Genomic DNA, 26,298 nt, shown 5'->3' on the forward strand with positions numbered 1-26,298 from the left:
TTACAGTATTTCATCTTAGATTTCAAAATGTCAAATCTTTAAATTTTTTTGTTAAGTATACGGAAAACTACAAAGCGGTATGTAATTCAATATGTTAACGTAACATTATTCAGCAAGTTTCTTTTGACTTTATGAAGCAAAATGAGTTCATTCTATAGGTTGATTCAAAACTTGTGGCTTTAGCTGGAAACTGGGATTATAATGATATCCTATTGTGAAATCTCCTGAAACAGTTGCATTTTGTTTTTTAACCATTCAGCCAGATAAAAGCCCAGAATTAGGGAAAAGCTTTCCTGGCAACACTTTGCTGACCTGCTGAGCATCTCAACGTGTATTCCCAGTTACCCACCCTTAGTAAGAGGGAATCCTTTTGTAAACAGGGTTCAAACACCCATCTAAATGAAAGAGTGAATATTGTTACTTTCCCACAGACTCTCATTAAAACACAATGACCTATCTCTTAAAATAGATACAGCGCTGTTCTGTTTGCTTCACTTTCTGTATTGAAGTCTGTTCAATGACAGTTTCGTAATGCTGGACAGTTTTGCTTTATATAGTAGAAACATCCCTTTCTTTTACTGTATAGTTTAGGAGCACCGTTACATAAAAGAAAATACTGTAGGGTATAAAAACAGCTAGAACATTTTTGTTTAAAATAGAAATACTGGTGACCAGGGAGTTCTTAAAGAGCCATACAAGAATTACATATATAAGAAATAAAAAGTAAATGAACCAACAGTTCAATACTTTACAAAAAATGAACACAACATGAATGACAATTATAGTTTTAGAAGAAATACAATTAGATCATGTACAATACCGAAGAATAAAGGAAAATGCATGGATACATAGACTCAATGCCATGATGCCTGAAGGTTTAAATAGAAAGAAACAGTAGATTGTTACATCATTAACTATGTAGCAAATGACATCACAAACACAATAATGGATTTGAATAGAAATAAGTTAGTGTAGTTGCCATGACATCAAAAGCCTGTAAGTACCTCCATACACTTTCCCTTGACAAAGGTAGGTTAAACAAAAGCAGCGAAGACATTTTAAAAAAATAATGAGTCAAGGGTGAACCAGAAGAAGAACCGTTGACTCCACTTTCAATCAACAATTTTTTTTAAAGAGGTAAAACACCTTTTAATTTTAAACTAAAACCAAACAACTTCATAATATATTTCAAACTGCATCCGCTCATTTTGTAACATTAACATGATTTTTTCTCCTTTCCCCCCCAAAAAAAGAATGGAATAAACGCTTTGAAAAAAAGACCCAACATCATTTGCATTTCTGTTGTACTTCTTACTAAAGATTACTGATTGACCGTGTAGGCTTTTGAAACCCAATAGGGTCCTTGAATGGGGTACTGCACTTCAGAATCAAAAGAGCCACATTGTGGACCTCAGTGAGATATATGGCTCAAGAACTATCTGTCGGACAGCCCTGGCTTAAATGATTAATACAATACAATACAATACAATACAATACAATACAATACTGAAAATAAGAGCAATTACATTAAAATCAGTCTAACACAAAATTTTGTAAAAATAAAAGTTTCCACACAACAAACAATGAAGCAGGATTTTGTTTCATGATTTCACTTCCCTCTAATAAGCTGCCCCTCCCCAGGCTGCTTGGGGCCTATCCAATTCAACCCTAGCTGTGTTAATTCTGGGGGCAAAGAAAGAATAGTTTTCACAGCCTCTACTGTTAACAGTTCTCAATTACTGGAGATATTAACCATTCTCTTAGGGGGTGAGGGAGCAGTTCAGTCTCCATGCCTCAAGCCTGCCCTGGACTGGAGGGAGCACCCTTTCTCTTAGATCAGGGCTTCCCAACCCTGGTCCTGGGGACCCCATGTGTCTTCTGGTTTTCATTCCAACTGAGCTCTTAATTACTTAACTAGACCCTTAATATAACTGATCATTTGCCCAATTAGACCCCAGGACCAGGGTTGGGTAGCCCTGTCTTAGGTGCTGAGGGAGGGAGCAGTTCAGTCTCCATGCCTCAAGCCTGCAACATCAGGACCACTGTGCAATGCTAGTTGCCAATGCTGCTAATGTTTCTGCTGCCCTTCAGACTATGATGGGATTTTAATGATGTTCCTAAATGAACTTTTTAGCAGAAGCTTCCTCGCTCTATAGAAATGAACTTGGGTGGCAATCCAGCTGAAGAATAATTGTTTTTGGTGCAGGTCATCCGTCACAAGCTTGTTGACACGTGTAGAGGAAGCTGAAACAAAGACAATCTGTCACCGTGACAACCAGCCCTCATTGCAGCTCTGAGCACTTCCTCTCCGGCTGTTTGAAGTCTCAAAACCTGATGCAGGGCCCTGTTAACAAACACGCCCTCGCCTTCCCAGGGACTCAAGAAAGTAATGGTCTGAAAACTAGAAAACATAGACTTCAAAGCAGTTTTTAACATAACAATCCTGACGCACTCCCTTCAAACAATCTGGTTTTTAATAAACATTTGCTTGCCATTGGACATAACAACTTTCTTGCAAGTCGTTTTTCCTGTAGCTTGTTTGGTTTTTTATTTCTCACTTTAAATGGGGGAAATAGCTACCACAAAACTGTAGATCAGGAATGTAGAAATCTAGTCCCTGAGGTCTGGAGTTCTTCAGGTTTTAGAGGTATCATTAAATAAATTGGTTCTATTAAGTAAGTAAGGATGCAAAGACCAGTAAGACTGATTTCCAGTTCTGGGATTGTGCACCCCTGCTGTAGATTGTGAAGCAGAAAAATCAAGTTGTAAGAAAAATCAAGTAGTTTTATACAGGTCGGGCTATTGGTCCAGTGGTTAGAAAAAGGGGCTTGTTACCAGGAGGTCCCCGGTTCTAATCCTCGCTCAGCCATTGACTCACCATGTGTGACCCTGAGCAAGTCACTTAACCTCTGAGTGCTCCATCCTTCTGATGAGACGTAAAACCGAGGTCCTACTGTAAGTGACTCTGCAGCAGTTGTTGATGCATAGTTCACACCCTAGTCTCTGTAAGTTGCTTTGGATAAAAGTGTCTGCTAAATGATTAATAATAGTACAGAATTTACGTTTAAAGTTACGCTCATGAAAGGTGAGTGTCAGCTGCCCCTCACAGTTCTGCAAGCGACAGACCTCAATCCCACCACTAGAGAATTGACATCCCAAGAACTCCTTTCCAATCACTGTGTCTCCTGAGCTTTTCTCAAACCAGTTATGCCAATATATACCATAGAGAGCTGTGAAACAGTGTTCCCATGAACTGCTTTCCAATTGCTGTGTTTCCTATGAGTTATATTATCTAAACTGATTGAGTTATATGATCTAAACTAATAAATAGAAACCCTGTGTGTAAATAGTGTGTGTTTGTGTAAATAAAGATTGCTTGTTTTTGAATGTAAGTTTGGCAGGGATGGGGTGCCAACAACCATATGGGGAATATGGCCATTCCCTAATTAGGCAATTGAGTGCTAACTGGGGAATGGTCATATGTACTGTATATAAAGGGAGAAGTTTGAGAACAGAGTTTGGACAACCGTTAGTGAAAGCCCCCGTCCAGCCTGAAGCTACATGTTGTTTGTGACTTGTGTTTTGTTTGAACCTTTTATTTTGGCTTCTGTGCCTTGTTTCTTTGCTTTGTTTATTTTGTTTGTTAATAAACGTGCACATTAGTACTTTCATTGCAGCATTCTGTCTCCCTCCTACTGGTAACCAGCCTTGCCAGCGATGCTACCCTTTCACAGCATGATTCCCACTGAGTACTGTATTTTCAAAACCAAGGATCTGGGTGAAGCATATTTTCCCAGGGAAAGGCACACTAGCGTTATGTAGCATTCGACCACCCAGCACAACAATCATTTCTCTGAGACGTCAGGGGAGAGCGATGTGCAGGTCGTGTTTGTTAAGACTCGAGTGGACATTCAGAAAATAACCTTTCACCTCAGGGGGGTTTATAGGCTTGTGATGAACAAGCCTTTCTAATTTCTAACGTGGGACCAGGGGGATAAAAAGAGTGCTATAAATAGAGGGGGTCAACAACAACAATGTCAACTTGAGCCATCTGTCTGTCTGGTTGCCTGGCTGCTTGACCGTTTGGCTACAGCTATGGCTAAAGGTTTTGCATCACCCTATAGAATTAACAAATTTTGCTTCATAAAGTCAAATTAAAACTAACGTTTTCACCACCTAAAAGTTTACGATTGAGACATAATCTTAAAAAAATGGGTTTAAATAGGTCAAGGTGTTCTTTAACACATGCTATTTATACTGTGTAATATTTTGTGGTATTTAAATATTTATGAGGCCTATAATAGCATCTTGAGATCCCAGCTGACGGTAAATGCGAGTTAATCATTAGAGAAATGGCATCTTTTTGGTAAACAAAAAGTTATCACTTTATTTCTGAAAGAAAAAGTGAAATTCCTATTGATGGCTGTGAAAATCCAGAGTAATTTAATAATAATAAAAAAGGGAAGTTGTGGTATAAATAAACAATATGTGGAAGTCATGTGGTTGTATTATCTGATAACATAAAATTGAATTGCCCTCACTTGTATAATTACAGTCTGCTTTTGTGTAAATATACCAACCACTGTAAGATAAGACATGATCCATTAACTTTCATTAAAATCCCCAACAGAAAAAAAACTACAAGAGATGCCAGAAATTCTATTGTTCTCATATTTACTAACATGTTCAAACACATATTGTGCACTGTTGGAAGTGACATTGGTCTTTTTATAATTATAATTTTTGGCGGTTATTTTATTCTTAACAACATAACAATTCAATCTTAACCCTAACACTGATATTATCTTAAATAAGCACACGTTTTAAAACGCCACCAATATGAATAAGTGTTGAATGTATCCTAAATTGATGCTAACTTCAAATACATTTAACAAGAGATATGTTAGTTATTTCAATTAATGACAATTAAAGTGCAGCCTATTTTATTATTACAGTTTTAATTAATTACTTGGAACTGCAAAAGGAGCACAAGGAGCTCTTGTTCAAATTAAATCAGTGATGCAGGAAGATAGACATGGTATGTACAAGTAACGTTTATTAAATTATAATGGAGTGTCTGTGCAGTTATTAGTTACACAATAGAACTGCCAGTCCCTCTCTAGTTTGCTCAGTTATTAGTTACACAATAGAACTGCCAGTCCCTCTCTAGTTTGCTCAAGGCTCTTAATGTTTCTAAAAGAATCTCCCACGCTTGACTGCAGTAATGTAAGTTTAATGTCTGGAAAAAACTAAATTGTCAATTTTTTCACTAACAAAATAATTCCAAAAATCTTACCTGTCATTCATTATAGAGGTCTGAAATGTGCAGTTTTTTTTGTTTTTTTAAAGCAACACATCAAATGGAAAACCTGTATTTTGTACTAGGTTAAAGACATTTCGCAGGTTGCTTGACTTGCTTTCAGCTAGACTGTTATTGTTTCACTTCCTAGGTCAGGGTTATGACAGTGCTAGAGAGCTGAAAATGGAGTGTTTCGATTAGTGCTCACAATAATTCAAATCTTATAACTAAGCCGTGCTGTAACAGGGTTGCTATCAAAGATGTTTGAGGTTTGATCATGTTGAGCACAGGTTGCTGGAGAGCTAAGAATGGAGTATTTGAACAAGCTCTTATTATTAAGAAGCAGGGTGACCTGCAGTTGAAAACACCACCACTCCTCATCTTGATGTATAAACAGATGTGGTTTCTGTTTCATCTTCTGATTCTAGGAATCGTGGAAAGGGGGTGTTTTGACAGCAGCTGGTTCGAGTAAATCCAAGCCATTGCATGTGGTGTATTGTGAAATAAGTTATACCCCCAGCTGATTTATGATCCAGGAGGATAAAGATATCAAAACAAACTCAATTGCACAGGGTGTGGGGTGCAACACAGTGAGCAATAAAATGAATGGAAAATGTACAGTTCAGTAAGGCTTTAAAGTGACAGTGTCCCACGACAATGCACAGTTTAACACTAAAATAGAATTCCTTTTTGTCAGTCCAGTTTACAACAGTCCCCAAAGGTAATAAGCCACTACATGTATGTCATCCTGCGAGCTTTAAGAGCAATGTGACATGGGTATGGAAAATTAAAGCTATCTTAACTAATGCACTTTTCTTTCTTGCTCAGATTCACTTTATATATCATTTTAGTGATTTTTTATTTTTTTTTTTACAACACTGCTCCAAGTGGATGTAAGAAATACTACAGCTGTGGCCAAAAGTTTTGCATCACCTAGAATTTTAGGATTGAGACATAATTTAAAGATGGAGAGAGGGGGCCACACCTTAGCCTCTGTCTGGGGCCCCCACGAGTCTAACGGCGGCTTTGGATGTATGATAAAGCCTGTGAGCTCTGGGACTGTTCCCTTGGAGGAACCGCACCTGCTTTGTACTCTGGCCCCCTGCTCCAGGCCCAGCACCTTGTTGACTTGCGCACTGCAGGAGCTCACGGCTCAGCTGGCTGGCCTGTTTGCTCTCCAAACAGAGCTGGGACGACACAGAAGCAGGGTCTTCCCTGTGCCTTTGAAACCTGACCCCCCCCCCCCCCCCCCCCCCCAAGCATTCGCGACAGTTTCTCACCATTAGAAACAAGGCCTGTCTGGGCCCTGACGTCCTTACGTCCCTGGTCTGTTTATCCAAGCACACAGACATCAAGACACGTCAACACTCTGACTTATTCATCACTTTCCCCTTTGTCTGTGGCTGTAAAAAGAAGTATCAGGGGGTTCCCGAGTGGCTCACCTGGAAAAAGTGCACCCTTGTGGAGTGTAGGGTGTCATACGGCGCAGGTTCACCTCCTGGTTGTGCAAAGTCACTGGTCTTCACAGGGCGTTCCAAAGGGAGCTGTCGCATTGGCTCTGGCGCTCCCGTGGGTTAGGGAGGCAAAACCGTCAGGGACTGTTTCTCCTCATCGCGCTACAGTGAACCCTGCTGGCCAGACACACAGTGAGTCACACACTTTCCTAAGAGAATGAGAAAGGTTTTAAAATCCATTTCTTACTTCTTATCTGCCCTAGCAACTCCAATAGCGTAGATGCTATCAGACCATGTGACCTACAGCAACCAGGATGTAGCAGTTTATTTATTATATTTATTTATTCTGAATTCATTTTAAAAAGATTCTCAGCACATTCATCTCATTTGTATTCTGAATATAGACTCCAAAGCAGAGGTGCACACATCGGAGCCTTGAGGTTTCTGATTGAAGCAAAAACCTGGGTACTTGAGGGCCACGGTTGAAACCTGCTGATTAAGATACTCTTGAGGTCAAAGTGTGGAAGCCTCCTGGAGAGACCGCTGACACCTCCCCTATAAATCCCTGGCTTGAGCTACGAATCTGAGAAACTGTGAAACTGTGAGACCTCTCTCCAGGAGAATTGGTCTGATCTTAATTAGCACTTTTTTTGAATTTTTGAATTGTAAGAAGCTTGCTAATAACGATTTAAAATGCTTAGATAGATACGATACCATCCCTCTTACACCCCTAACAGCCAGGGTACCAGTTAGAGTAAGAGGAAGCAGGGTTGAGAGAATTTCACTCTCTAGGTGAAATTATGTAGAAAGTATTACAGACTACCTGAAAGTAAGCGGGTGGAACAGGGTGGAGGCTGGGCGCAAAACGGTGACCCCGCACACCACAAACGACTTAACCACAATGCAAAGAGATGGACTTGTCTGCATTCAAGTTACAGAGCTTTTAACCTCATCTCATCTCACTGACTGGGGACAGAATCTGTAACGGCAGTGTATCAAACAACACTCCCCTTTACACAAGGAGAGAGCTTACTTTAACAGGTATCTTATCTAGGATCATTTTTATGACAATGAAACACATGTTTTAGGTGCATATTTCAGAACTGCACATGCAATGCCTACACAGTGAATGTAAGTGCACAGTTCATGTCTTCCATTCGCTAGACCGCTTTCTCACACTGACGTACCTGTCTAACATTCTCTTACAGCCTGCTTTAACTCACATTTTGTGGTGGAGCCATTCCAGGCCCCCTGACAGCCTGTTTGAACTCTGGGAGCTGTCAGGCTAATTAGAACAGCTGATCTCTGGTAAAACATTGCAGTTGGACATTGACAGAATCTGTGAGGCAAAAAAAAACAGCATTTCCTAGTAAATCACCGAAGACAAATAGCCCGAAGTGCTAGTCTATAGCTCAGGTCAAGCCAGTTTAACACAGATATCTAACAAAAGAGGGCTGTGTTAGTTAGGAAGAAATATATAGGTGATAAATTACTTCAGTCATGTTTAGGGATGTCACAACACTGATAAAAACTGGGTAATTAAACTGCATGACTCACCCTGCACACCACACAGCCTTTACCAGGTGAGCCACTCTGGGAGCCAATTGCAACTGCTTTGCAATGCCAGTAGAGTGTGGAAATGGAATTAAGATTGATGAGACACTATTGGCTTGTATTTTTGATCTGGGTGACCCTGGGCATCAGGTAGCCATCTCTAATCCTGCTAAATTAACTTTGTTTCAAGGAGACAACCCCCTCCCTGCCCATACAGCTTCCTGGAGCTTTGAACACTAAAGATAATATCCCTTATAACTTATTTATATTTCTCACATTTTCCAAATATTTTTTTTCTAAAAAGGTATGTGAATAATACAATACTGTAGCAAGTGTAGTTAAGTTTGTATAATCATTTTTACTATGGGCCCAGCCTGCTTTACAATGGTAAGCCAGATTTGTTACAATGCCAAATCTGCAAGTATTTACCAGCTCCTCTTATTATTATTATTTATTTCTTAGCAGACGCCCTTATCCAGGGCGACTTACAATTGTTACAAGATATCACATTATACATTATTTCACATTATATAGCTATCACATTATTTTACATACAATTACCCATTTATACAGTTGGGTTTTTACTGGAGCAATATAAGTAAAGTACCTTGCTCAAGGGTACAACAGCAGTGTCCCCCACTGGGGATTGAACCCACAACCCTCCGGTCCAGAGTCCAGAGCCCTAACCACTACTCCACACTGCAGCTCCTCTGTGCTTTATCATGACTTCACTATGCTTTTACCATGATATACCACAACTTTTATACGAGTATAAAATATTACTAAGAGCAGTTAATTATAATGAGAATGTTGTTTTCCTGACTGTATATTTTGCTGAAAGTGTGCGTATTCTGTAATATCACAAAAGTATAAGAACTACAGGGTAGCTACAGCGTAGTTCATGTATCTGCATTTTGTTATCCCAGGGATGACATTTCTTGGTAAAATCTGTTTTAGTTTTAACTCTGGGAGCTGTCATTCTAATGAAAACAGTGAATCTCTGGATAAACATTGCAGTTTGGACATTGACAATAAACGGATGCTGTACCTAGGGCTTCCTAGAAAAACTACAGAAGACAAATTAAATCAGGAGCAGATGGTGCCAGATTAACACCGAAACTAACATTTTCAGTGTTTTGTTTGTGTTGCTCACTGTACATATTGAACACAAAACTACTGTTATAAAACACAAGCCAAAACTGTGGCAAAGTTCAAATAAAAATGAAAGCAAAGACCTACAGAACTTACAAATACTAAAAGAAATTAAATTCAATGACAAAAGTTTTGACTTGAAAAAGACTTCTGTCGTTGAATTTAAGTTTCTTTTAGTATTTCTACTCTAAATTCAGCACTATTGAGTGTTTAACCGTTATGGATTATAAAGACCTGCAGAAAAAAAGAAAAATATTCTGGACAAACCTGTACTTTTAATTCCAAAAAGATTCAAATAAATGTTTACTTAATGAAATACGTCTGCTAAAACATCTAATTTACTAGCACTACAATGTCACTGCAGCAACTTGGTGAATAACAAAGAAGGCCTTCTAATCAGTTAGACCAGCAAGCACCAGTAAAATCAGCTCAGTTTTATACGGTGCAGAACTAGTTTATTTTAACATTTTGTTTTGTTTATGGAATTAAAAGTATAAATGCAAAACTGGGTTGCATTTTTCTTTGTGAACGTGGTAATTGAAAAACAGTCAAAATCCCCCAAGGTAACAAGTCTGCCAAATTTAATACCAGCAAAAATGTCCCGTTATATGGTATGTTCCTGCCTCCTACAACATTTTTGATTGACATTTAGTGATGTAATTTCCTCCCAGTCCGAATTCAGACTTTAGAATTCAGGCCAGCCCGAGGAGTGAAATCGGACCAGAAAATTTGGGCTCCAACTCGAGTAATTTAAAAACATGGAAACGGAGGTGCGGGGGGGGGGGGGGGGGGCAACTCGAGTATATTCTCAAGTTCTGTGGTTCGTGGAAATGTGGTATTTGTAAAACAATAAGCTACTGTAAGTCAAGTAAACAAATGTTTCGGCAGTTTATACTGAATAGGGTACCAACTGAAACATTTGTGTACTTTAGTTTCAAACAGTTTTACCTTAGAATTCTGATTTAACATTTTGAAGAGGAGTCTGTGTCATAAAACCAGACCGAGACTTTCTCAGGAGATGGTCTCCATCCAGTTAATTAAAACGGAGTTTGGTTTTGTTTCAATGTGAAAGCAAAATTAGTTCAGCAAACCAGCAACACTAACTGAGTTGATTTCCAAGCAAAGTTATTTTGCATCAAAGAGTGATACGAATTCAAAAGATTGAAACGGGTTCATTTGGAAACAAATCATACGTGAAAAGACCTATACAGCTCATTTGAATAAAACAGTGTGTTGGCAGAGTCTTATTCTTTGACTGGAGAGCCTGCTTTAGAAATGTAACACAGTCCAGCACGCTCCACCAATTCCACCATCTCATTACTTCACAGCCTGCCCCTATTGTCTCCACAGCTTAACTCAGTACCCCAGCGCTTGGTTCTCCAATCAAACCAATTGTGTCGGCCTTTAGGAATCCTTTGAAATATCAGAACGAAGCCAGATATCTAAATGAACTGCTGTTAACCTGCTGTGAAACCGTCATTAGTTTGTTCAAAGAGCCGTGGTTCAAAATGGTTCATGGTTCAAAAACCACTTCTAGAAAAGGGTTCAAATAATATACATTGTTTATTTCAATCGAGACAAGTAGCAAACGTTCTAGATAATGCCTTTAGTAGTGCTTTGCGATGGCTCATTAAGGATATGTAGAAAAATAGAATATAAATGTGTTATGTCGATATAAATTATCTCAGGAACTTGAAATGTCAAGTTCCTGAGATAATTTATCTTGCTATCTTGACATGACTCATTTCTATTCTCTCAATGAGCCAGAGTAGTGTTAGGAGATTTTTTTTTTTTAGTATAACCATTGATACATTTGAAACATCTTTTAGAAATCAACTAACCTACATTTGTTATATAGCAATTTGCAAGTGGAATTTGACAACACTGTTAAAGTAAAGACATCTTTTTAATAGAACAGTTTTGTGATTGTTTACCAAGCTACCTCTGAGAGTTTCATTGCTTTCCAAGACAGTGTACTTTTCCCTATGCCCTTATCAGCCCATTAATGACAATAAAATGCAATCAGCAACTCTCAGCAGTCCCAAGAAAAGATGAGGCTTAAAGTGTGTCCCTGACTGAGATAACCAGGGCTTTGAAGCCAGCTGATCCCAGGCAGAGTTAGGTAATATTTAAGCAATAATTTGTTTTTAAGTGTTGTGTACGAGGAGGTAAACATTCCCAATTCTAATAAACAAGGCCTGCCTGTCATTTATTTTAGAATTTGGCATGTTTATCTCCGAGTCCACAACACAAATCGTCAAAACTATACACTATGACATATAAAAATATCTTAAAACATGTTCTGCTTACTTCCTTTTGCTTTTTATTAACAGATACCTGAATACATAGTTTTACTTTGCTCTCTCTGCGGTAGTCTCTACGATTGTCGTTTTTTCCCCCCATCTTAAATTAGTTCCATTTAATACACTACAGAAATCAAAAGCTGTAGTGTATCGTGACATATCCTATGGCAACGAAGCAATCTGATTGGTATAATACACAATATTATTATATAGGCTCCGGTTACTGCAGTACAAACTGACGTGGGTGGAAACCCTCTCATCTTTGTCACGACAGAAACAGTGTGTTTTGTAATAGGTCAAAATTCATTCCTATAGCCGCTGTGACCATGGCAGATATGAGATAGAGAAAGGGTGGATGTTATATAATGAAACCAGTGCGGCCCATTTTTGTTGGAAATTATGTTCTGTATGGAAACATTTGACAATATGTCCTTCATTGAAAATGATCATTTGATTCTTGTAAAAATAATCAATTTGTGAAGAAAGATTCTATCTCTCTGCATCACTCATTTATTATTTTAGCATTGCGTACAGTAGAACTATCACGTATCCATTTATACCACTTATGTTGCGTGATAAGTTATTAACTATAAAATGTATCTATTAAGAGAACAAGAACTGCGGCATAAAACACGTAAGGATTGTTTAACGTTAACATTGATTTCCATTTGCAATACAATGCCTTTACATAAAAAAGAGCAACATTATGAACGAGGAATTCGTGAATGGTGCTTATTGGAGAAAAGATTAAATCAAAATGTGTACTGCAGATTAAAAAGGCATTTTTAAATAAAACACAATGACATATGACAGTTGATAATCTCCTTGTGGGACCCCCTCTTTATACCCTGTCCACACTCTCTAACGGTTAGAGTTGACCTAAGACGTTACCATGATAATCAGAGTACTGTAGTTATTGCACGATTGCATTTCAGCTCAGCTCCCAAAGGGGGAAGTTGTTTAAAGCCAACTTCATGAGTGACATAAACACAGACGTAATCATTCTGCAGCTGGAATTAAGTGAACGCAAGATTCTAGAATGAGACAACACTGTTTATAAAATGTCTAATCTGTTTGCTGCCTCTTCTTTAAAGAACTGCCAAACATTCCACACTTATCTGTCTTCCTTTCGCTCACAATGTCTGAGATGATTTGAAACTTGATTTGAAACTTGCAAAACTAAAGTTTTTTGGGGGCTGTTAATTCTACTACTGCATGTTGCCTGTGAATGTTTAATTTACTACTCAAAAACTGTCCTAAATCATGAAATTAAATTTATTACAATAAAAGTCACTTATTGAGCAATATTCTCAGTTTTTATATTAAATATATAACAAATCAGAATTAGCACAAAATGACTGAAAAGAAAACAAAAACAAACAAAAAACAAAACAATATGAAAACTATTTGAGATTAAATTATGCCCAGTTGAATTCTGGTCTGTTTTTTTGAATACACTGTGTTATAACAATTTGGATAAAAAATAAATAATGAAACAAAAAACTAAATTAAAAAAATAAAAGTACAGTAGGCCGCAATTACATCCTTCCTTTTCTTAAATTCACTTTCAGTTTCCTGATTTCAGCTAAATTATGAACATTGATATACTGCTCAGAAACCAAGTAAGAAGCTAACTGAAACAGACAAACGTTTTAGTGTTTACATCAGAGATGAGTAGGACAAATATTTTTCTACTGTACATCTTTGCCTTAAAAGTTATACATTACATGTTTTCAGAACAAGTAGAAGTGAACTTTGCACTGTTTTATAATGGGGCACTGCTGTGTTCCACCATGGGTGGGCAGAATATTGTGTTTTGTTTGCAGTCCAGAGCTCTGCCTCAACTCCAAATAAACCTGCAGGGAGTGCCATCGAAGTGAACACTAATGGCCATTTCTGGAACAGCCCAATAGAGTGCAGTGAAAACTTCTCTCTCCTTTACCTGGTTTCCTGAAATTTCAAATCTGGATGAAGGTTTGTAAAATGTTGATTTTTGGTCCATTCAGTTGTGATTTGAACTTCTGTAATGTTTATTGAGAGTACCATCCATTTAGTACGTTTGTTACAATAAGCTTTAAAAAGAGTAATGAAAACTTACAAACATGAGGAGGTCATACAGTTCAGTTAAATCAATGCTCCTTCAGTTAATATTCTGCATCAAACATAATGGTAAAACAAGTTTGTTTTTTGAAGATAATCTTCACCGCCTATCAGTCTCTGACTTCGGTTGCTTTACTGTCACACAAGTTTACTGTAGAAATCATAGCAACCAGTGATAGAACATGATCCCTACATCTTTAGAAGATGAAACATATCCACTAGAGACAATGCAGAAAAGAAGTGTCAACACCTTGCCATTTTATGACATATATTTCCCTATGAAATTTAAAGATCTGCTCACAAGTATTTTGATATTGATACTCTGAGTGAGGCAGTCCCAAAGTAGTGTCAGTGAAGACACTAGGCTGTAAAAGTACTGAGAAATAGGATCTAAATTGCATATATACAGCTATGGCCAAAAGTTTTGCATCAGCCTATAGAATTAACATATTGCTGTTCTATTCTGTCACGGAGCGGAGCTGTGAAGATTGATGTCCTCCTTGGGCCTGTAGCATGCTGGGTTAGCCCCCTCCACTGGGGAGCCTCTCTATCAAAGGCTGCATTTATAAAGTGGGCCCCACGTTCCAGTCACACAGCAGTGGCTGCCTCTCTTCCTGGCTTTGCCGTGAGAATCAGAGGGTGTCTGTCTCTTTACTCCCCTCCTCTCCAAGCAGCAGGAAAGAAACAGCTTGTGGAGTTAAAACAGCTATCTTTACTTATTTAAGCTGCCATCGACAACTTTAAGAAGGTCAAGTAGGAGGTAATATTTTACTACAGTGTAGTTTCTTTCATTTGAATTGGGAAATAAACTGTCAGGGTGGCCAAAGGGCCACTGTTTAGCCTCCCAAAATGACTTTGCTAGTATTATTGGGTATCACACTATACCAAACAGTATAATGACATTTAAAGAGGTTACAGTGAACAAAATAATTTCATAAATCATAATGGTTGTGTACTTCCATTTGTCTTATGTGTCATAAATGTGCATTGTTGAAAGAAAGTTGTAGCAATTAGTCTATGTTTTTTTTATATAAAACATGATGCCTGGTGTCACGTTTGGCTAACTTGTCTTTCAGGAGTCGGTTACTGTTTTCATTCAGCAGTGTCTTGTGGGTAAAAGCATGGCTCTTGCTGAAATGTCAGTCCATAGGGGAAGCAGCTAGTTGGTTAATGGCAGGAAAGACGAAATGACAAAGGAAGTGAAAGAAAAACAAACAAAAATTCCTTTACGCTAGTGCAGTGCCAGATATGTTTAAAAAAACGAAAATACGTATTTGCTAGAACAATTGTTTCTTTCAAAACATTACAGGGTATGAGTAGGATTTTGGGAATCAAACCCCAATAAGAGGCTCTTCATACATTTGTCATATAGTTATTATCTGTTCATTATCCTGTTGTGTGTGTTCTCTATCTTTATCAACTGTTATTTCAGCTTAGATGTCCTTTCTCAGTTATCTCAGTTAGAAGTAAAAGTTGACATAAATACTTTATTCAAAGTGCCATTGTATTCCAAGGGGACAGCATGTCAGTCTATTGTTAGCAATTAGAATATAGGATAAAACAAAGAAGGATTAATACAGAATTAATTCTCTCTCTAAAGGAGACACCAGCAGCTCCAGGAACTTAGTATCTTGTCCCTCTCCTCTCTGCGCTGCCTCTGAGCTGAGAGAGAGAAAGAAAGAGAGAGAGAGAGAGAGAGAGAGAGAGAGAGAGAGAGAGAGAGAGAGAGAGGGAGGGAGGGGGTATTCTGTTTGATTGAGGGAGGTGGGATTCTGTTTAATAGAGGGAGGGAGGAGGGAATCTGTTTAATAGAGGGAGGGAGGGGGATTCTGTTTAATATAGAGGGGGGAAGGGGGTACTGTTTGATATAGAGGGGAAGGGAGGGATTCTGTTTACTGTATTAATATAGAGGGAGGAGGGATACTGTTTAGTATTAAAAAAAAAAAATAATAATCTTTGTCTGTATATTTGAGTCGGTTATGCCATGTATGTGCTTTGGCAACACAATTATTTTTATTGTCATGCCAATAAAGCCAATTTGAATTGAATTGAATTGAATTGAAAGAGAGAGAGATTACACCCAATGTTTTATTTTTAAATTAACTGCTTCAAAGTTAAATTAAAGAAAACAAAAATCCAGTTTTTTCACTCTGGAAATCTGGTAACCCTACTCAGCTTTCATATAGTAACTCATTCTTTGAATCCCAGGGATTGGACTGTTTGCTTTTTGATAGACTTTCTCCAGGGCCACAGTGCTTTTGTCTTATTGAGGGGATCAGAATTGGACACAGTACTCTAAGCACAGTCTCACCAGTGCGTTATACAACCTCATTATAACCTCTTTTGAGTTTTACTCCTTTGCTTTTTAAAACAATTAGCATATTATTGTGCATTGAAAAGAATAGAACAAAACCTGTTCCTTATCCACATTGAAAAAGCAGAACGTGTCAGTCAGTCCACCTCACAAAATTCCACCTTTAGTCCGGAGTCTACCCTAAGTGCTTGAGGGCGTAGAATCGCAATAACTCTCATTTGCTAAATGACGTTCATTAGCTATGAGAGTGCAAGCCTGCAGGGTAGTGCAGCCACAGTTGGCATCCCGAATGTAAACAGTGGAGTTTATTTTCCATGTTGCTACTTGTTACCTAGGAAGATAATGCTGCACTTCTTTATTTATGCACTGTTTAGGCAATGGCACTAGTTATTCAGGCAGTTACTCTTCATTTCAGTAACCAGTCATTTTAGGAGACACTTTTTTGTTCAGTAAGTGTGGTCAGCACCTAGAATAACCCAACTTGGAATCCCTATAGTGGGGCAGTCAATTCCACTGTTTATAATGTATAGCAAATTACTAATAAACAATTAAATTAAAAGTATAACATAAAGCCTAATCTATATAGTGAACTATTTAAAAACTACAGATGCTGAAACTGATGGGGGACTGTTTGTACAGTTGTTGGTGTCACAGTATGCTATTCCTTCTAAAAAAGAAAATCATTTTAAAATAAAGTCACTGCATTGTATTCAGCTGTACATTTGTTTGAAATAAAAACAGGAAATCCAGCATGTATAAAAGAAAACATTGAAATACAATGAACATCTTTTTTTAGGATCCGCAGGAGAGGAACAAGTCTAGCCACAGTGTGAACACCCCTAATGTCCATTTACAACACATTTAACATCAAACTGTGGAGTTTCTGTGATAACTACCATTCAGAGGTGAGCAGATTCTTGGCATACAAAAGCACACACAGCATACAGTTTTTTGTAGTTTGGGATATGTTCTTGTATTGTAGTTACAAACAAAGGGGACCATGTTTACTAAGCTTTTGATCCAGTCCAAAAGCCACATGGTAGATATACAAAATGCACTGAAAAAGTCCAAATGTTTGTCAAAGAATCTTAGTACATAAAAAAAATGCTAACCAAGTCTTTGAAAACATTTCCTACCTCTTTACAGCAACATTTAATGCAGACCTGCAGCTTTCATTTTAATAAATGTAATTGCTGTTGCTTCTGGGTACTTAATCACTTCCTGTTCTGTAGGTCAGATTCACTACATTACAGGAAGTGCCAGGAAGCAGCAGTTGAAATGTTTTAATTGCGTTCCGGAGTGGCTCACCTGGTAAAAGCACGGCCACGTGGTGTGGAGTGTGTCATACAGTCAGGGTAGCGCAGGTTCACGTCTTGGCTGTGTGAAGTCGCCGGTCTTCGCTGCGGATTCCAAAGGGAGAGTCTCATTGGCTCTGGCACTCCTGCGGGTTGGGTAGGCTATAGCGGACCGTACCGACCAGATGCCTAGTGAGCTCAGACAGACAGCTACAGGGCTGGCCTTTGTCCTCCAGCCAGTAGCTGGTTGCTGGGTGTAAAACAGGAAAATTAGTTTGGTGGTAGGATCGAAGGATTCCCAGTGAACTTGCAGTGCAGAAAGAGAACATAAATGGACATTCTAAACTGGGGAGAAAATGGGGAACAAAATAACTGGGCACTCTAAATTTACAATTTATGTTTTAATATGTTTGTAATAAGACATATGCAGCTTTGTATTCAGTGTTAATAGTAATAAGAGGTAAGAAAATAGATTTTAAGGCGTTGGCGATGTGGAGTAGGCCAGTGACACTCCTGCATGAGTTCAGTTTGACTGCACCTATTTGAATAGATTGCGGTCAGGCCCTGACATGGTTATTGGAGAACCTTGCTTTCAACTCCAGTCATTCGTTGCTGAGGGGCATTCATAATGGAGTGTTTTTTTAGACAAACAGTTCTAGTGCAAATTTCTCGACTGTCGCCACAAGTACAAGCAGCAACAGACACTAGCATGAGTTGCCAGTATGCCTGCAATTATATTAGGATGAGTAATCAAAGAGGAGATATTTAATAGCATACTGTATTTTAACCTTTTAAAGGATCTATTCCAAGCAAAAATACATGGTATCCGAGGGGCAAATATGATGACCTGCCCCGGGCACTAAAATACCTAGTTACAGCTCTACGGAAGGGGTCATTCACATGGAGATTAAGTGACTGTGAGTGAAATGTAGATTTCTAGCTAGTGTGCAATTTATCTCCATAGTCCCTTTAGGGTGTTATTCAGTACCTTTTTTCTAATTAATTGTGGGGGTGGTGACAGGTGACAGTACTGGAGACCGAAGTATTTATCCACACAGCCAGGATCATGTAGTGGTAAAGCGAGATTCCCCACACTGCCACCATGTCCCAAGCCTGCCCTGGACTGGAGGAAGCACCCTTTTTCTAAGGGGGTGAGGAAGCAGTTCAGTCTCCATGGCTCAAGCCTGCCTTGGACTGGATAGACAAGTTTTTTGGAATGATACACCCAATTGTAAATAAAAAGTCTGTAGTTTGTTTGAGGGTTTTTTTTAGCAACATATGAGGCTGTACTACTGCTACGACTAATACTACTACTGCTACTACTACTACTACTACTACTACTACTAATAATAATAATAATAATAATAATAATAATAATAATAATAATAATAATAATTGTTCTGTAACATTTGAAACTGGCTGGCAGCACCCTGTTGCCATTAAGACACTGTGTTATATGTTTGTAACAGAGTACCATGGCAACTGATGTCATGCGGATTGAGGTAATTTCTCCCAGCAGTATTTTGAAAGCTCAAGTCAAGGTCTGATCCAATCCAGTATACCGACCCTTAACCTGTGACATGAACACATGCTGAAACACTCACTGAGAAAGATCTTCATGCCTCCTCCTACAGACCGTTCCCTTCTTCCGAGGACTGAGTCTTCCAGCGGATTCCTGGCGGACACGTGGGTTACTCAGGAACGACCCGAGACAGAAAGAAAAGAAAATGTAAACAGTGAATTACTGGAACAAAGCCCTGACTCAAGTACACCAATACGCCATCACGAGTAATATTGCCCATAGAATAGAAACGCAAAGAAAAAGCAAAAATGATAGTATGTTGTTCCAAAAATGAGAATACAGTTTAAACTATGAATGCATGTAAAATGTTCATAGAATTTATAAATACAAAAGCAAGAATTATAATATAGTCCGAATTGATTAATATGCTGCTTAGTAATTATAATGATGGTGACCTTCCCCGGGGGCCCATGACAGCCCTGGCTGTGGGTCATCTACGCATGTCCTACCAGTGATTCTATAGAATCCCTAGAGAACATATGAATTGTTTGACTTTTCTCAATAGTTCACACATCCTCTGGCCAATTTGAGTGATTCTATACAGTCACTAGCGATTCTATACAATCACTGATTTCACACTTTCACTGTAACATATACATCATACAGGGTCCTCTACATTACCTTCAACAGTAACTTCAACGAGGAGAATGCAGGAGTATTATGAAGGAAACGTGCTGCTATAAAACAGTCCTAAAACATTTTCTATTTCATTTAAAATGACAAGCATAAGCAATGACTTCTTCAGGGATACAAAACACAGTATCTTAGAATGCTGCTCCTCGGAAGTTAAATGGTTCCACAGTTGCTAAGGGCAGGTTTTTGGGAGAAGAGAGAAGAGGGGGATTCTACCCATATCTAATCTGTACCATAATCTGTTCAATGGAATCAAGCACAGCACTATTGCACAGCAGTTTCGCCCAGGTTTTACTACGAACTTGATTAGTGTGCATAGGTAACAAGCTCAGGTGTGTCTTATTAAACTCATAGCAAAAACCCATCACAACCTAGAACAATCTCCTACAATGCACCCTGCTTCCACACCTTGAAAATGACATGCCCAGGCATGTCCTTGCTACAGCTATATGTTCAGGCATGTCATAGCTGGTGCAGTCAGAATCGCTACATGGAATCACCAGTGGGTGCTCACCTTCTGTTGCATCAGAGTAACAACATGGGCAGTGCCGTGGTATGGTTTACGGGCCTGATTTACCATGTTTTATTTGCGCCACTGTAAAATTTGCTCCATTTTGTGTTCAAAATGAACTTAACAAAAACGGTTTGTGTTTTATTTTCAACTCCATCAGCACCTATCTGTAAAACGTCATCTCTTCTTGCTCCAGTATCAACCTGGTCCTGCCTTCTGCTGTTCCAATCTAGGGTTGCCACCTTTGAGGTACAAAAAATAAAAAACTGGACCTCTGAAAGGAAGGGGGGGTGGGGCTGTTACAAGTTTAAACTCTCTTTAGAAATCCTCTATTCATGCAATAGGATGATAATATTACTATTATAGTATTGACAATCAATTAATATTGTGTGTCTATTGCACTAATACTGTATACTAGCTGTATTAAGTGATCCTATCTGTTGCCTTCTCTCTGCAGTTTTTCTTGGTCATCGCTAAAGCTGAATGACCAGATACTTGACACACACACACGCACACACAGTGTCTCATCAAGCAATATTAAATATTATGACGATAAGGATGTTCTTTGTTAAATATCTGAATTTGTTATCTGAATCCTATTTCACACCTGACAGAAGTTAAGCGATAACCAATATGAACAATTGTGCCTGTGACACTTGGGATATTTGGGACACCTTTTATATAAAAATAACAAACAGCACTATGTCCAAAAGATAATCTGGATCCAACAGGATACTCAACAATCAATAGAAATATTATTATTATAGTATTGTAATAATTACCTACTTATAATTACTGTACGTAAGTAACTAATTATTAAAGCAGTACAGACACTAAAGAGGGTCCTCATATTAGTGTAACAATCGCACATTACATGAAAGATATTTGTATAAAATCCAGTGTTTTTATTGCCAAGTCTAGAGGAGGCTCAGAGCGTATGGAAAGACAGACAGAAAGAAGGGCCCTGAATAGTTAATTATCTGTTTTACTGCCTATTACTCTTCATCTGAGTATTTCTTCTCTTATAATTATTATTATATATTTTTTTTAAGTAATTAAATTTAGGTAGATTAAAGGGCTGTAATCTAGCCTACAAAAATAAATAAATATTCTCTACAACTTTTTCAAACGTGTTGATTTTTTAAATGCTACTGCCATTTCTATCCACTTTATAAGTGCACCCCTTCTTCAAAGAGTGATTGTTAGTTACCACGCACTGTGATCGAACAAGCAGCTGTCTCTCTGCTTTTTGCCTATCGAGTTGTGACTGTTTATTCAAACAACCATGCGTGAAGTCAGTCCTGTGACCTTGGGAGCTCGAGCCTTTCCATTACCTCCCTGACTGCTGTTTTCCATTCCCCCTCCCCCTCTCCACTCCTCTAATCCCCCTGCTTTTTCAACGACTTTCCCAGACCCAGCCTGTCAATCACACAGGGGCCTCGCTCTGTATTTCTCCCATTGGTGCCCCCACCCCCTCCCCCACCCCCACCCTGACCTCCCTGCACACACTAAGCTGAGCTGCTACCTTTGATGTTTGATTGTTTCCATTCAGGCTGTAGTGACTTAAACCTGCTTTTCTTTACATGGCATGGCTCTATGGGCAAGGGTAAGCTACAATGGCTGCCACTGATAGAATGCTTTCCCAGTGGGAGCCATTTCAATGCAGTTCAACCCAACCTGTACATTCAAAACCACAGTTTGTTCCAACAAACATTTACAAATATCCCAAACAAAACAAAACAAAAAAAACATTGCTGTTTAATTTACAGAACAGTTAACAGACTACAAACAAAAAACTGATAGAAAATATTTATTACAAAGCAAGATTTGCTTATTTAAGTAGTATAGCACAGTATTAGATAAGTGGAGTGTTTTTTCTGAGTGTTCTCTTTCCTATACTACTAAAGCGCGGTGCAGTGTTGAGTGGAGTTCTCTTTCTTATACTAATAGGGCACTCTGCAGTGTTGAGTGGAGTTCTCTTCCCTATACTATTAGAGCACTCTGCAGTGTTGAGTGGAGTTCTCTTTTCTATACTATTAGAGCACTCTGCAATGTTGAGTGAAGTTCTCTTTCCTATACTACCAGAGCTCTCTGCAGTGTTGAGAGTGGAGTTCTCTTTCCTATACTACCAGATTTGAATGGACTTCCCTCTCTTTCCTCTGTGGACGAGAGAAAGGGGAATCTTATAATTTGTTTCTGTTCCACTTCCTTGAGCCAGGAAAGACAAAAAAAAAAATCAGAGGAGACATTTTTCACAAGCTTATATAAGCAAAAAGATTTATCCCGGACACAGGGGTTAATGCCCCAGCTCTTCAAAGTAGCTCCACGGGGAAAAGTAGACAGGAGCTTGGTTTAACCACACTTCCTTCCTGTAAAACAGCTGGATCTCTGTAGAGGTTCACCATCCTTCTACTGACCAGACTTTGCTCTGTCTAGCATTGGAAATCTAACTGGATTTCAACCAAACAAATGTTGCTGCACTGAAATAAACCTTCTCAGTAGGGCAGCCATTGCACCAGTGCAAAAACACCAGATCTTTTTCTTTTTTTTGGAAATTAAAAACATAAGCCATTAATTTTTTAATTGAAAAAAAATCAACATACAAGCTGTATTTATGTCATTTGATACATTACATTTAGACTTTTGCGGTTCACAAAATTAAAGTTATCATAACAATATAGATAAAGAGAAAATTCAAATAACAGGTAGATGCTACGTAAAAATGCTAAAAATAAAGAAAGTAGCCTGTCCTCAAATGAGGACAATGGCGTTTAATGTGTTAACAGCTCTATACAAGAAGATGAGACCTATTGACAAAGCTGGTGTTTAGGGCCCTCATTCAAAGTGGACACTTGTGCACTGTCTGGGATCGTGTCTGTCTGTCACACTCTACATGGGGAACACAATAGCTGACTTGATTTTTCGAAACTTTTATTACAGATGGTCTACTTAATCCTCTACAGACCATTTGTGAGATTATGAGAATACAAATATTAGAATTTATTAAACTGTTAGGCTATTAGCTTTTTTAACAACAGTTTTAATAATTATTATTTTTTATTTTTATGAAACCAGTACAGACCCATACTGAGGGTCCTTATAATCACGTTTGTAATATTTGTATAGATTCAACACCGGGTTTTACCCAAATGCAATGCGAAAGGTCTGTAGGAGACTTGTGATCAAAGTTTGGAGAAACATTTATCAAAATTACATTTTCATTAGGGATGTTACAGACAGACAGATGCACACGGCCAGTGTAAGGTCCACATTTTGATCAAAGGCCCTAAAAAAAAAAAAAAAAAAAAATTCTTTAAATAACTCATGAGTTAAAGCTCTCTGACTAGGCTCCAGTTTCAGATGAGACTGAGGTCCTATTGTAAGTGACTCTGAAGCAGCAGTTGTTGATGCATAGTTCACCCCCTACTCTCTGTAAGTGGCTTTGGATAAAAGCGTCTGCTATATCACTAATTCATATGCTTATGGTATGAAATGTTAATGCTTAATCATGCTTTCACAATGCTTTCCTACAACTTTGATTTCACCATTGTCCCCATGACTTGTGTTTATCAGTATGACACCTGGGAAAATATGACACCTTGGAAAGTGAAAATACAAGTACACAAGAACATCGCCTTAGTTTTTCTCAGTTTAGCTGTCACCATTTATTGGAAAGTGTTGATGGATCATTTCATGTTTCTGGGCTACAAGCCTCGCTCGCCAGTTCAGTGGGCCAGAGAAGCCATCTCCTCCATTCTCTTCAAAAGAGCTCATTAGGCCCCCTCTGTTAACGAGTCGTTTCAGATGCTTATCCTGGGAACGAGCCTGCTTTTATGAGCTCATTAGCTCTCTTTGTGCCGCACAGACACTGTAGAGTGAGCGGGAAGAATCGGGGGAGGGGCTACAGGGGTCACAGGGTCAATCCGATACAATAGAGTAGGTTACTGAGAGAATGGGAAAGAGAGATGCCTGTCTTTTGTACAACTTTAGTGGGGTAAGCCATGGAGAAAGCATTTAAAAACAGTGCTGAAAACACAGCCAGACACAGAATAAAGCATGTTTAAAGCGCAGGGAAGCGGCAAAGCATGAAGCAGCGATAGTTAAAAGTCATGTTATAGAATAGGGAAGGATGAAAGATTCCTTTCACAGAGAGGTCTGAAAAACACTATTAGGATACCATGAATGGTTCGGTTTACTAGAAAGAGCATCCCTCCCATTGGGTTTCCAACCCCAGTGTAATAACCTGGAGAAACCCAAGAAAAACCCTTGCCGGGCCACTGCAGTACCAATAATTTTATCAACTTGTGTGTGCGTATATATATATATATATATATATATATATATATATATATATATATATATATATATATATATGTTGTAGCGAGATATGCAAATAAAACATTACAAGAGCCAATCAAATCGCGTGAAAGTTGCCTAACGGCTTCTACATTCACAGCATTTTAAAAGTCAAAATACAGTAGCTGCATACATGTTTCGCCCTTTCAAATAAATATATATATATATATATATATATATATAATTTATTTTTTTATTTACTGTAATTATTTAACAGGGAGATTTACTTGGTGAGATTGAGGTCTCATTTACAAAGGGGTCCTGGAAAACAGTAAAGAGACAATTACAATGTATAAACAACACAATAAGTGTGGTTCAAAGAACAGAGTAAATAAGGCATGCACCTATTTGTTAATGTGGACTGAAGGAGAAGCATTGGCAGGAAGTTTTAAAGAATTCCCAAATATGATCTTTAAAACCAGAGAAGAAAAGATGGTCAAATTCCATCTTCATACTATGATGGAAACAATTCCATGTCTTGGGGAGTTGACCTGTAAAAGTTAATTCTGCCGTACGTGTTCAAACCCTTGGAACAGCTACATTAACAGAATCAAATGCTAGTCCTTTGTACCAGAGCACTCAAATAAGGAGGTGCCAGACCTGTGAAAACCTTAAACACTAAACCATACGAGAAAGCCTCTGGTTCATAGGTGAGAGTCTGAAGTAAACGTTTTGGAAAATTGTCACAATAGGCAAATGTGTGATAGGCCACACATGCAATTTTAATTAAACACAGTAAGAGAAAATGATCACATAGCCACAAATGATAAAATGCATGAGACTTTTTATAAGTGGTTTAAGCTCCCTAAATAAAGCACAAAGTGGTCTAACATTTTCACACAAGTGCCTATTGTTTATATATATATATATATATATATATATATATATATATATATATATATATATATATATAAGCAGCAATGTTAAGCAACATTAGTTCTCTCAACACTTACATAAAATTAAAGCCCTTTTTCTTTCAACTCGCCCTCATAGTTCATGCTCTGCAACACTTTGCTTTGAGAGGTTAAAAGATACAGTGTTCAAAGTTCTGTCCAAATCAAACAAACTACAGAGTTTGCATTGGGTGGGATCTAGAATAACTTATGCCAACCTTTGTCCACCGTGCAAGTTTCAAACAGCCTTTTAAACACATAAACCCTTTTGAAAGCCTCCTCTTATCTCCTGAATTACAATCATCAAAGCCAGAGGTCCAAGGTCACCTGTCAGAGGCAAAACACGAAGAGGAAAATAAAACAATCTGCAAGCCTGACTTTCCCATGTTATTTCCCTCAGATATAGAGGGGGACAAAACATGTTTTGATAATAGCTATGAGCTCATTCTATCCACTTCTGTTAATCAATGACTTAAGCCTCTCCTGTTGTGGGACAAATCTGGCAGCCAATCATTTCAATTCTTACCTTGGATGTACAGAGACCCATTACTAAGGCTTATGGAAAGATCTGATTAGATTACCTTGAAAAATATCCTTTCCAGCAATGGTTAGCATCCAATCACTGTACTGATTATAGTTACCGCTTCCATACTGAATTCAAGTAAAGGACAGGTGTTTTCTTAACAGTTAATAAGCACAATCCTCTGTAGTTAACTATGGCATTCATTTGGAGAACATGCCCCACACCAGGGTATACCAGGAGAACATGCCCCACACCAGGGTATACCAGGAGAACATGCCCACACCAGGGTATACCAGGAGAACATGCCCACACAAGGGTACACCAGGAGA

At 38.4% G+C, this 26,298-nt stretch overlaps 1 long non-coding RNA gene across 1 annotated transcript; it reads left to right on the top strand.

The window, feature by feature from the left end:
• The first annotated feature begins 14,472 nt into the window (after positions 1–14,472).
• LOC131737469 (uncharacterized) lies at positions 14,473–21,310 on the top strand. Its single transcript, XR_009329109.1, has 3 exons — positions 14,473–14,622; positions 16,973–17,081; positions 19,106–21,310. It is a non-coding gene; the product is annotated as an uncharacterized LOC131737469 (long non-coding RNA).
• Positions 21,311–26,298: the final 4,988 nt, after the last annotated feature.

This window comes from Acipenser ruthenus, chromosome 7, assembly GCF_902713425.1.
Source record: "Acipenser ruthenus chromosome 7, fAciRut3.2 maternal haplotype, whole genome shotgun sequence".
Classification (NCBI taxonomy): domain Eukaryota; kingdom Metazoa; phylum Chordata; class Actinopteri; order Acipenseriformes; family Acipenseridae; genus Acipenser; species Acipenser ruthenus.